Genomic DNA, 12,368 nt, shown 5'->3' on the forward strand with positions numbered 1-12,368 from the left:
TGAGATCATGAATGATTGTTTACAAAATAAAACCTCTTTTTCTAGTGCTTCTCATTTTGTTTTAGAAAAAAATACTACAAATAAAAATTAGTGCTATTCAGGGTGTTCATTTTAAAATCACATATGACACACAGGTCCAAGCCATCTTCCCCCTTCTTGTACAGAGATATCACGACACCCTATGTAAGGACAGAGTTACTAAGTAAAGGTACCTTGGCAGCCACTACCAGCTTAGCAATGACATGTTTAATATGCCAAAAGATTGAAAAGTAAGAGTGCATTAAAACATACTCAGGTATTGGGTTCACTCATAATTTGCTCCTAGTCTGAGACTCAAAAATACTGCCAAAGAAACATGACAAAATTTTATTTCTTCCTGATACAAGAAATTTGTCTAAAAATCAGTAGTTATACGACAGATTTGTTTTTTTAAAAGAAACAACGAAGTCTTTTCTTTTTCATGATTAGATTCCTATTTAGAGATGACTCAGATTTTAATCTCGGCTCTCTTTTCCTGGAGGCTGGGTGGGGTGGTTCAGTACTGTAAGGTGTATTCAACAAACACAGGGATGTTTCGAAGAGGACTATAGAGCACTGTTACAATCAGTCAAACTGTAATAGTGTCCTTTCTTATAATTATGTAACTTTTAAAGAAAAGAAGTCTCTCTCTCTCATAAGCTATATACAGCAATTTAGATTTCAGCATTTTTCACTTGATATACAATTAAAATAAATTTATGACAAATAGTTGTCACAGAAATTTATGTAGGCACGTCTAAAGTCTGTAGCCTTACTGGAGGGGTGAGGTCTTCAGCGGGATCATGATTCTGGATTCCATTTCCTGAATAAGTGGAACTGTATAATATACCAATTCTTCCCAGCCATGTTTATGTCATGCAGCATTCCGTATATCTTCCCTTGTCTGAAGATCCTTGTAAGCCCAAAGATGATGCACCATATACAACTGCCCAATTTGAGAGAAGAATCCTCCAACAGCTTCATTGCTGTCCTGTCTGAAGCGAATTGCACGAGCCCGGTAATTGCCCCATTCAATCATAGTTCCTGGTCGAAGTTGGTAAGATCTGAGTTCATATATATTAGGCCCTGACCGTGGAACAGGCTCATTCCAGAAACTGAATTCCAATAGCAGCTGATTCTTCCTAGAGAGAAGCATGTTGCTTCTTGCCTTCCGGAATTCCAAAAATTCCTGATTTTCTCTGAGTTTACTCATGACCTCCGTGAGGGCAGGATAGCCTCCTTCATACCTCCAGAGGTGGACAGCTTGATCCTGCTCGCCATACCACGTTGTTCTAAGTCCCCACCAAAGTACAAGGGTAATGTTTATCTTCATGGATCTTTGGGAATACCTCTTGACAAATTTTGTTGTATGCTTCTAGGCATTCCGGTTTAACATTGTGAAAATGTATTTTGTATAGACTGCTTGTTTCCTTTTTGGCTAGGAGATTAGAGTGAGCATCTTTTCTTGGGTCACCTTTCCGGACAAATAAGGATTTCAACCAGCTGTCGTCTCGAGGTCTGTTCCTGGAAGATGTCAGCTTCCGGAGCCCGGGCAGGAGGCTGCAGGGGGCCGCACGCCGTAGGAGGCCGCCGGCAGAGGGCGCTCCTCGGGCGTGCAGCGCTTGCGCCACCGCCATGTTGCTTCTGTGCCTGGGCTCCCACCGTCAGGGCCACCGCTGATGCGCGGGAATTTAATTTTAAATAGTTTCTGCCTTGTTATCTCCTGGTCTTCAATTTGAATTCTGTCATCACTCAATTAATATTTAATGTCTTCCTTCCTGTTTCTAATGTTTCCAAAATTTCTAGATCACATTTTACCCTTATCCCTTGCAACAGGTACGCTTTGGGTATTAACTCTTGATTCTTTACAGCAGTCAGGGACTGAAACTGTTCAGATTTTCATCAGTCTTTGGATAAAATATGCTTGAAGTACACTCAAAGTAGATTATGTAGTGTGACTAAAAAAATAAGACTGAGGTATGAACAATAAAAGGACATCAACATTTAAAGATTAGACAAGTGAAAAGGAGCCAGGTGTGAAAACTAGCATAGAAACATATAAATTAACTTAAAAAAGAGTTTTAAGAAGTAAACCAATTTAAACCATGCCAGGAAATTCTGAAATATAAATACAATAAGTAATGAATTGAAAACTTGGAAAATTGGATTTGAACAATGAACAGCTCCTTGGTAGTGAAGTCTGTGATGAGACTGCTTGAAATCACCAGCTCTGCCACTGACCTCGTCATGTGGTCTTGGGCGAGCCCTCAAATTCCATGGTCCTCAGTTTCTGTATCTGCAAAATGAGTATCACATGAGTGATTTTCTCATATTGTTATGGTTTTGTATGAGTTAATATATGTAAAGAACGTAGAACAATTTTTGGCTCATAACTACATAAACAGTGATATATTTGGAAATGTACTACCCAGTTTCCCCCTTCAAGGAAGGTGGTGTTGCCCTAGCTTCTGGGGAAACCGTTTTATTATTACCCCTCCCATGATTTACTTCAGCTACAGAGATTCATGACATCCAGAACTGTGCTTTTGCAGAGACAGCCTATATCAAATGACTGATCAAGAAGAAGAATAAAGGGCAGACCATTTCAGCCAAACATTGAAGGTATCTGAGAACCACATTAGCCCAGCCTTTTCCATGGGGTAGGCTGAGCCTCTTGGTTCAATCCTGCTTCCTTCTTTTGTTTTCCATGTTATTGCTCAAAGGCCCCTTGTCTATAGTAAACATCTTGAACACTAAACCTTACCTTGGAATGTGCTTCCCAGTGAACTCAAACTGTGGCTTAAATGTAACTTTCTTTTGCATTTTAGTTGCTTGGATGCACAGTCAGATATCAGTGGTAGCACTGGATTTTTTTTATCCTTTATATGAGACTGTGTTATTAGAACTATATTAGTGTGAGTTCTAAAGTTTTGAAAATGAACTTATTTTCATATTTATAATCATAGTATCTACCAGAGTATTTGCATAATAAATAAAACCTATTTATTTTGATACATTTTTAAGGGTTTTCTTAAAAGTCATCTTTAAAAAGAAACAGCCTTTAAAAATAGTAGTAGAGAGTAATTTGTACATAATATCATTGACTGCTGTCATTAAGAATACTCAATATATTATATATCTTTACATGCTAAAAATTATTTATCGTTGATAAATTAAAATAATATGTCAAACGTTGCATACAAATTAATGGAATGTTCATTAAAATGAACATAGCATTAAAAAACAAATTTGAAATTGGAAGAATACATAGAAACTAGAAACATATTGAATAATTTAAGGTTTCTAAAACAAACAGGAAATGGGTTACCTTGCCGCAGTGGGTCTCCAATATAATGAAAAGTTATTACAAATCTATTGACACCGAACTTTTATTTTTAGCTCCTGAATGACATTGTCTAACTTAAAAATCTCTCTCTCTTCCCCCAAGCTCCTGTCAAGAACCTTATTTAATTTTTTAACTGCATTTAGTAAATGCTTATGTTCCAATGATTGTGAGAACTTCATACCAGTAAGTTTTGTGTAAAGGAAAAAAAAAAAGCACCAGAAGGTGCATGGGGATAATTTAGTGATTATCTTCTCCTCAATTCTCTTTCTGAGGAGGGCTGAGGACAAAACCATAAATGGCTCTAGATTATAGCATGAGTGATTTAAGTTAACCATAAGGAAGATTTCCCTGATGGGCAATGGTTGTTAAACATTGGAATAGGTTTCCAAAAAGAGTTTCTGCTCTGTAGAACAGAGCAGAAAAGAGGTGACTTTAAATATGGTCTATATTATATTCTAAAATATTGGTTGAACAATAGCTTGCCTGATGAAATACGTATGCATGCATTTGTGCGTGTGTGTGTGTGTGTGTGTGTGTGTGAGAGAGAGAGAGAGAGAGAGAGAGAGAGGAGATATATCCCAAAATTTATCCAGACCTAATTGTTTTTAAAACATGATATTCTGATATGCAGGCTATGTTCCTTGAAAAAAATTAACACACAAAAAACCCTGGTTAAAATCACTTTAAAATAGCTTAATATGATAGATAAAATATTATTTTAAGTATACTTAAAGTAGTTTATTCTAAATATCTAGAGCTAACTTTCAACTTTGCTAGTATGTAAATGAAAGCAATGCTTGCCTAAATAATGCCTATTTATTACATAATTCTTCTTTATTGAGTTTTAAAAGATGCATTTCCCCACTCCAAAAGCAATCCATATATATATATGTATATATATATATATATATGTTAACCCATTTATATATATAAAATGGGTTACTGCTCTAGATATATATTTTCTTTTACTTAGAGCAAAGATGGAGTGAAAGTGAAAGTGGGGCAAAATATTAATAGTAAGAGATAAATTATCTGCATTAGGTTTTTCTTTAACATTGAGCTCTCCAGGTTCCACAGGGAAAATAGTGGAAGAGACTTTGTAACCAAGCTCCTGGTGGCAGTCCTTTTGCCTAGGAACTCATGTTCTGTGGAGATGGATGGAGAAAACTTTGATAAGCATATGCTGCATTGTTCTCAGAAACACTAACTGTGGCCCATCCTCTTCAAACTAAATTTCTTTTGCTATGTCTGCTTTACATTGCCGTAAACTTACCAACTTTCTCATGGGTGCACCCCAGAAAGAGTAGCAATCTTCTAGATGTATGCTTTATGATGTCATTATTGTTTTACCAAGACACAAGTATAAATAATTATCTTTGAAGTACATTATAACGAATGATTTGGAAAACCACAATTGGATGTCAAAAGGAAAAGATATGGTTGTTTAATGGCAAGGCTATAAGATTTAGTGAAAAGCAAGTTTTTCTTTTCTTTTCTTTTTTTTCCCATAAATCTCTTAAGAGAATCCAGGAATAAAATGTTGGCAATAGAACTAATTTTCTAGGAGAGAAGAGTATACACAGAAGCCACTATAATTCCTTGAAAACTTCTAAATCAAAGCCAAAATTTACTCAAAATAAAGAAAATACTCAAAAACAAATACCTGCTAAAATTCTAAAATACATCAGGCAATCACAGTATTTGGTAGTAGATTCATGAAAAGTTAAAGCTTCTTTTGAGATAATGGAGGTTATTAAAAACAAAAAAAGGAGAAAAGATAAACTTCTTAATCTTTGGTACGTAATCACTGGCATCAGATCGATGATTACCAAACAATGATAAAACTGTGAGCAAAAACTGCCATTACCATAAGATAGGATTTACTAAGGCATTTCACTTATTAACTCAGTTACAGAGATTCATTTGCTGAAATTCACATCATGCTTTTCTTGTTTCTCCATCCATTTTTCCCTCCCTACATCCACCGCCACACATACAACAAATTCTTCAAATTATTATTATTAGAATTCCAGGCGAGGTATAATTTAGGTTACATGTTTACCATGAAGACAAAATAATGAATAAAAAACAATTAATTTGAGAAAAATTATCATTCTTATCACTCTAAAATGTAGCGAGTATTGCACAATAGAAACCTAATCTTAACATATAACTCAGACATCATCCCTTCCTAAAAGCTTCTTCTAAAATCAATATTCATCAGATTTTTTAATTGCTTGCTTCTTTTCAGGGATATCTATTTGACAATAATTTCTCCTAGATGGAAAACTATTTTGCTTCTACACCAAGCATTATTGTGTTAACTTTGCATTACACCTACTTCAGCCTGACCGAATTCATCTATCTATTTCATCAAATTTTACTGGTTACCTAGGAAGTACTGGTTCAAGAGCTGTAACTCAGGGTTCTGCTTCAAAGGTCCAACATCCTGTGTGTGGCAGACACATCAACAGATAAAAATACAATTACAAGAGGCTAAGGAAACAACTGGGAAAGAAAACGGAGAAGGCCAGGTTCTGGAAAACCTCGAAAAGAAAAGTGAAACCTGATCTTAATTTTGAAGGATAGAAGAAACTAGTCGGGAGACGTAAGTATATTGGGTTGGCAGTAGGTAATTCGGGAGGCAAGCATCAGATCTCTCAAACATGGAATAAAGAATATGCCAAAGTTTAGGATGAACAGGATCAGTTTGTTTTTCTTAGAAACTAGAGTGCTTAACTATTGATGTAACTTAGTACGAAGTACACAAAGTTGAAGGGTGATGCTGGAAAATAAGATATAGAATGAATCTTACTTTGGACTTTATTATTTAGTAAATATGGAATAATAGAAGGATTGTACAACCTGATTAGAAGTGTGGCAAATGGTTTGGAAGGGTCAATGCTGGTGAAGAGATAACTCAACTTGATGGATTTGGAGACCTTGATGAAATGGATAACATCACTTTTCAAACCTAGCTTTCTCATCTGAAAAAAAGAGGCTACATTTCAAAGTTGCTGTAAACATTAGAGAATAGGTATATAAAGCAGCTAGTACAGTGACAGAAATATGTTAAGCACTTGTTAAATAGATTCCCTTCACCAGCTCCCAGCCTCTGGAAAGTTAGTCTCCAATTCTATAAGGAAGATGATTTTTCTCTATAACATAATTGCCCTCTCAACCTCTCTCATGACAACCCACTCTTTCAAATGAGCAGAGCGAGGAGATATCTTTCCTGCTGGGATCTGATTAACATGCATATTTCGGTGCTTAGAAATGAAAATATGTCATTTTTAAATACCTATCTCAAAGACAAATCACATATTGCATGCATTATGAAGCTTGAACTAAAAATCTAGGCACAAATAGTAATTCAAAAAACCCTCATACTTTTATTTTGCCATGCAATCACAAAGCCAATGTGTCTGCTACAGACACCCCAGTGAAGAATGCCTGCTAGGACTGAGCAGATATAAATATATTTTTACAGGTGGATAGATTGTTAGTTTCCAAGTTGGCTTGCCATAGTGAATGATATTTAAGTGTGAAGATCAGCTGTGAAGTTGTTCACATTACCTGTTTTTCTTCCTTGGCTATCATTTCATACGACAAAGTCCATGAACAAAATTAGTGAAAATTTGGATGTGTATGTTTGGATATATATATTCATTTTTTACCCTTTTTCCTATATCCTGTTCTCCAGTTGGTGTTAAATATCACAAAGGTAAAAAAAAAATGTTTCCTCATAAACACTTTTTACTTCACCTCAAATTAGGCTTTGAAGAAAAAAGAACATTTTAAAATGCTTTCAGAAAAATCAGATTCTTTTGTAAAAGTCTTAATATTTTTTCAAAGCTATGCCTAAGGAAATGTTCAGAAAATTAGCAACTGGACAGACTGGATGAAATTGTCTCCCCTGTGGAATACAGTGTTAATTTCAGGCAAATTTAACTTGTGATTGAGTGGCAATTAAGTGGGGTAGAGACTGCTAGTCTGGGTTAAAATAATTTGTAAGGCTTAATTAATTGCTGGAACAACTGATAGCCCTGTCAAATTGGCAAGTAAGTTCATTGATCTTAAAATTCGGTTGAGCTCAAGAGAAAGATTGACAAAATAATTCGTAGACTGTGACAGAGACAGCTGGAAATAAGTAATGTGTGAAGGTAGAGTAGAGGATACACCACCTGAAAAGATAAAACAGATAATATTTTCAAAGAAATATGCCCACATATCTCCAGAGACAAGACCCCAGGAGTCAAATATCTACCTTTCTCGTGGACTCTACATAGGGAGTTGTAATACACTTTTAATGATCTCCTGCCTTTCAGTTTATACTGGGCACATGATAAATAGGTCATATTTTGTGCCATGTCCATTTTATCTCAAATTTTGAAAGTGGAAATTGCCACACACCTGGCCTGAGTATGGGACACTAAGTGCCTTCTTTTACATTAAATACCAGCTTTTAAGCTTCTATATAATCCTATTAAGGTTAAAATGAAGCTGCTCCATTCTTCTTTTTTTTTTTTTATGTCAAGAACAAATGGGTATTCATTTGTTATTTTACTCTATTTATTCCAATTACCATTTATCCCCCCATATCCTCCTTCCCCTCCGCTTGCCCCCTTCCTCGTCGCAATCACCACACTGTTGTTCATGTCCATGAGTTCTCCTTTTTTTTCTTTTTTGTTCTTCAGGCTGCAGTCTTGAGATTTTTTACAAATTAAAGACTTCCTGACATGCAAAGTAGCAGACCACCCATCAGTGATGTTTTTAATTAATGGATTGATGGAACTTATTTTTCAGGGATGGACTGTGTGACAAAGGAAAACAATGGGCAATTTCCCCACTTCTTCCAAAGCTTTATAAATGAGAAATCCTGCACCCGAAATGACATGATTGAATTGTGGTATGACAGTTCTAATCCTTTTAGTATTTTTATAATCAGAAGCATCCTTGATGCCCAATCTGTCAGGGAAAATACTATGTCATCAACAGAGAGGGCTAAAATAACCACATTTCCCATGATACATTTTATGATTTTGCATAGAGTACGTAAGTAGTAAGCAATGAATTTGAAAGCCATAATTAGAAAGGAGCAGAATCCTGATTTTAGTGAAGCAGTTACGAAAACAGGAATTCAGATAAATTCAGATACTTTGTATCAGATACTTTTCAGTCTCACATCAGATCATCTCAACATCATATGTCTCCATTATAAAGAATAATTTCTCCTCCATTATTTCCTACCTCTGGGCACATGGCTAAGCTCAACTCTGCATGAGTTCTTCCCTGAACTCCAAAGACTGTCCAAAGCAAAAGCTGTGTCTGTGGCCTTTCTGAACATGATCATGCAATACTGAATAACCAGTTGCATTTGATACCAGTAATTCATGCTTGAATTGACTTTTCTTCTTCCCTGTGTCAATCCCCTTTGCCTTCATTTCTGCTCTCTGGAATTGCACTTCATTGTAAACTCGTACATAGTATAAAAGCTTTTGACTTGCATCCGCTGTCCAGCTATGCATAGTAAAACAAAATTCCTTCTAGAAGTGATAAAAGAAAATAAATTCTTATACAAAAAATGGATTCGCATGGAATAAAGATTAAATTTAAAAAGTTATATGAGAAAAAGGTATAAAAATGAAAATATCACTTTTTTTGTATTGAAATTTATGTTTTCCAAGGCAATAATGAGGTATCCCAATGTTATAAATTACTCATATATTTAACTGGGGACAAAGTATTTGGGGGATGAGGTTGCCCACTGTATTTCAGTAGGAAGAATATAAGATATATAAATGGTGCAGTTTGTCACAGCTAGGGCAAATTAACTCGTCTATCTTTGTGTATTGACACTTCTTTTGTAAGTATCCATAACTACATGTTCGTATCCATAACTACATATTTATATCCATAACTACAGTTACTAACAATATCAATACTGTTAATAATGGAGTTTGGTGGCTGCAGGATCAAGATGGCAGCATAGGTAGACACACTTCATCTTCTTGCACAACCACAAAACAAATTACAACTAGATCTCAAAACAAATAACACCCAGAACTGTTATAAAATTGAACTGTGTGGAAGTCCAACAACCAAAGATTTAAAAAAGCCACATCCATCCAGACTGGTAGGAGGGGCAGAGACACCGAGATGGGGAGGAGAGATGAGGGGCCACTGTGTGGCAAAGAGAGGCAGCAGCAGCAGCAGAGTGGACACAGTCCCACATTCAAGTGTGGCAGATAAAAACCAGGAGGGATACCTTGGGAGTGGATGATCCCAGGCCAGACCACACATCCCAGGATTCCAGCCCCAGGAAGATAAATCCTCACAACTTCTGGGTATAAAAACCAGTGGGAGTTGGGGTAGCAGAAGAAAACAGAGGGATTTCTGAAAACTCCTTTTAAAGGGCCTACATGGTTTTAAAATGTATGCAAACCCAACCACTCTGGGTTTCAACATGAGGGCCACAGCTGGAAGGGTGCCAGTCACATATAGGGAGTGGGTTAAGTGACTGGAAATGAGGCAAATGCTGGGCAATGCTCCAGAAGCCAGACAGCAGCACAGTCCCTTCTCTAAGCTCTCCCCTCACATAGAGCCACAAAGCGGTGAAGTGGGTTGTCCCATCCTAGTGATTACCTAAGCACCCACCCCATATAATTTACAGGTGCCTTTTCAACAATAGGTTACACTACTAAGGGAGTCAAAGCAGCTCTACCTAACACACAGAAACAAACACAGGGAGGTTGCCAAATTGAGGAGACAAAGAAATATGGCCCAAATGAAAGAACAGAACCAAACCCCAGAAAAAGAACTAAACAGAATGGAAATAACCAACCTATCAGATACAGAGTTCAAAACACTGGTGATCAGGATGCTCAAAGAACTTATTGAGTAGGGCAATAACATAAAAGAAGAAATGAAGGTTACACTAAGTGAAATAAAGACAAATCTACAGGGAACCAACAGTGAAGGGAAGGAAGCCAGATTCAAATCAATGATTTGAAATATAAGGAAGAAAAAAAATCCAATCAGAGCAGCAAGAAGAAAAAAGAATTAAAAAAAAAAAAAGGACAGTATAAGTTGCCTTTGGCACACCTCCAATCATAGGGTGCCAGAAAGAGAAGAGGAAGAGTGAGAAATTGAAAACTTATTTGAAAAAACAATGAAAGAAAATTTCCCTAATTTGGTGAAGTAAATAGACAGACAAGTCCAGGATGCACAGAGAGTCCCAAACAAGTTTGACCCAAAAGGACCACGCCAAGACACATCATAATTAAAATGCCAAAGGTTAAAGATAGAGAGAATCTTAAAAGCAAAAAGAGAAAAGCAGAGAGTTACTTATAACAGAGTACTCATAAGACTTTCAGCTGATTTCTCAAAATAAACTTTCCAGGCTAGAACGGATTGGCAAGAAGTATTCAAAGTAATGAAAAGCAGGGACCTAAAACCTAGACTACTCTATCCAGCAAAACTATCATTTAGAATGGACGGATAGATAAAGTGCCTCCCAGACAAGGTTAAGCAAAAGGAGTTTATCATCAGCAAGCCATTATTACATGAAATGTTAAAGGGACTTTTTTAAGAAAGAGAAAAAAGATAAAAACTAAGAACATTAAAAAGGCAACAAATTCACAACTATCAACAACTAAATCTAAAAATAAAACACAAACTAAGCAAACGACCAGAATAGGAACAGAATCATAGATATGGAGAACACTTGGAGGGTTATCAGCTGGGAGAGGGAAGGGTGAGAAGGAGGAAAAAGGTGCAGGGATTAAAAAGCATAATTGGTAGGTACAAAATAGACAGGGGGATGTTAAGAATAATATAGGAAATGGAGAAGCCAAAGAACTTATGCTCATGACCCATGGATATGAACTAAGGGGCTGGGTTGCTGGAAGGAATGTGGGTACCAGGTGGAGGGGGCAAAGGGGAAAAATTGGGACAACTGTACTAACATATCAATTAAATATACTTTAAAAAAATGGTTTGGTGATGATGAACTCCTTTCTTTTTCCTGAAAGCTCTTTATCTGCCTTTTGATTATAAATGATATCTTTGCTGGATGGAGCAATCTCAAAGGAAACTTTTTAGGCTAGAAGGGACTGGCAAGAAATATTCAAAGTCATGAAAAGCTGGGCCCTACAGCTATGTTATTGATATAGAATTTTAGGGTAGTAGTAATTTCTATAATTTAAATATTTTACTTCACTCTCTCCTTTCATGATTTCTAATAAGTCATCTATAATTCTTATCCTATTCCTTTATAACTAAGGTGGAATCCTTGGCTTCTTTCAAGGTTTTCTCTTTGTCTTTTGATTTTAGCATTTTGAATATGATAAGCCTAGGTATGTTTTTGTTGTTATTTGGTTTTGGTGTACTTTGAATGTTTTGGGTGTGTGACTCATTAGTTTGGTTGGCTTCCTAAAGGAAGACCCAATGAGTAACACTAAGTCTACAATAAGTAATTTTGAATAAATTATTTTCACTTAATTCTTATTCCCTAATAATAAAGTAAACCCTATAAGTATGCTGGGTATTAGAAGGCTTGACTTTAACTGAAATAAATATTAAGGTAACTGTATATGCTACTTTTTTTCAGATATCTTTCCTAAATGACCTGCTTTTGGGGTAGGTCAAAATGTTGCAAAATGGCAAATGCAGCTCTAGGATGATTCAAAAATTCAGATTGAAGGTGAACTTTCTTGCTAGGATGACTGCAAAAAACCCCCACATAGAATCATGAAATGGACTCAATTAACCCTATGATTCACTGTGATCAAGATGAAGAACTCAATCACTCAACAGATATTTATAAAGCTCCTTCTAGGTAACCACCACTTAATAATGCATTTTCCTCTACTCACATGCAATAAAATACAATTGTACTTTCTCAATTAAGCAGAAACTGTGTATTTCTGATACCTATTTGTCAAAGATAAAACCAAAAGCAACAAAAAATATGAACAATAAAATTCAAAAAAGTTAAGATGCA

General features: G+C 35.9%; 1 pseudogene; it reads right to left on the reverse strand.

Moving 5' to 3' along the window:
* Positions 1-656: 656 nt before the first annotated feature.
* On the reverse strand, positions 657-1,655 carry LOC129078320 (protein NipSnap homolog 2-like; annotated as a pseudogene).
* Between the last annotated feature and the right edge of the window lie 10,713 nt (positions 1,656-12,368).

Source organism: Pteronotus mesoamericanus, unplaced genomic scaffold (genome assembly GCF_021234165.1).
Source record: "Pteronotus mesoamericanus isolate MK-2021 breed Mesoamerican mustached bat unplaced genomic scaffold, CSHL_Meso_final contig_73, whole genome shotgun sequence".
Classification (NCBI taxonomy): domain Eukaryota; kingdom Metazoa; phylum Chordata; class Mammalia; order Chiroptera; family Mormoopidae; genus Pteronotus; species Pteronotus mesoamericanus.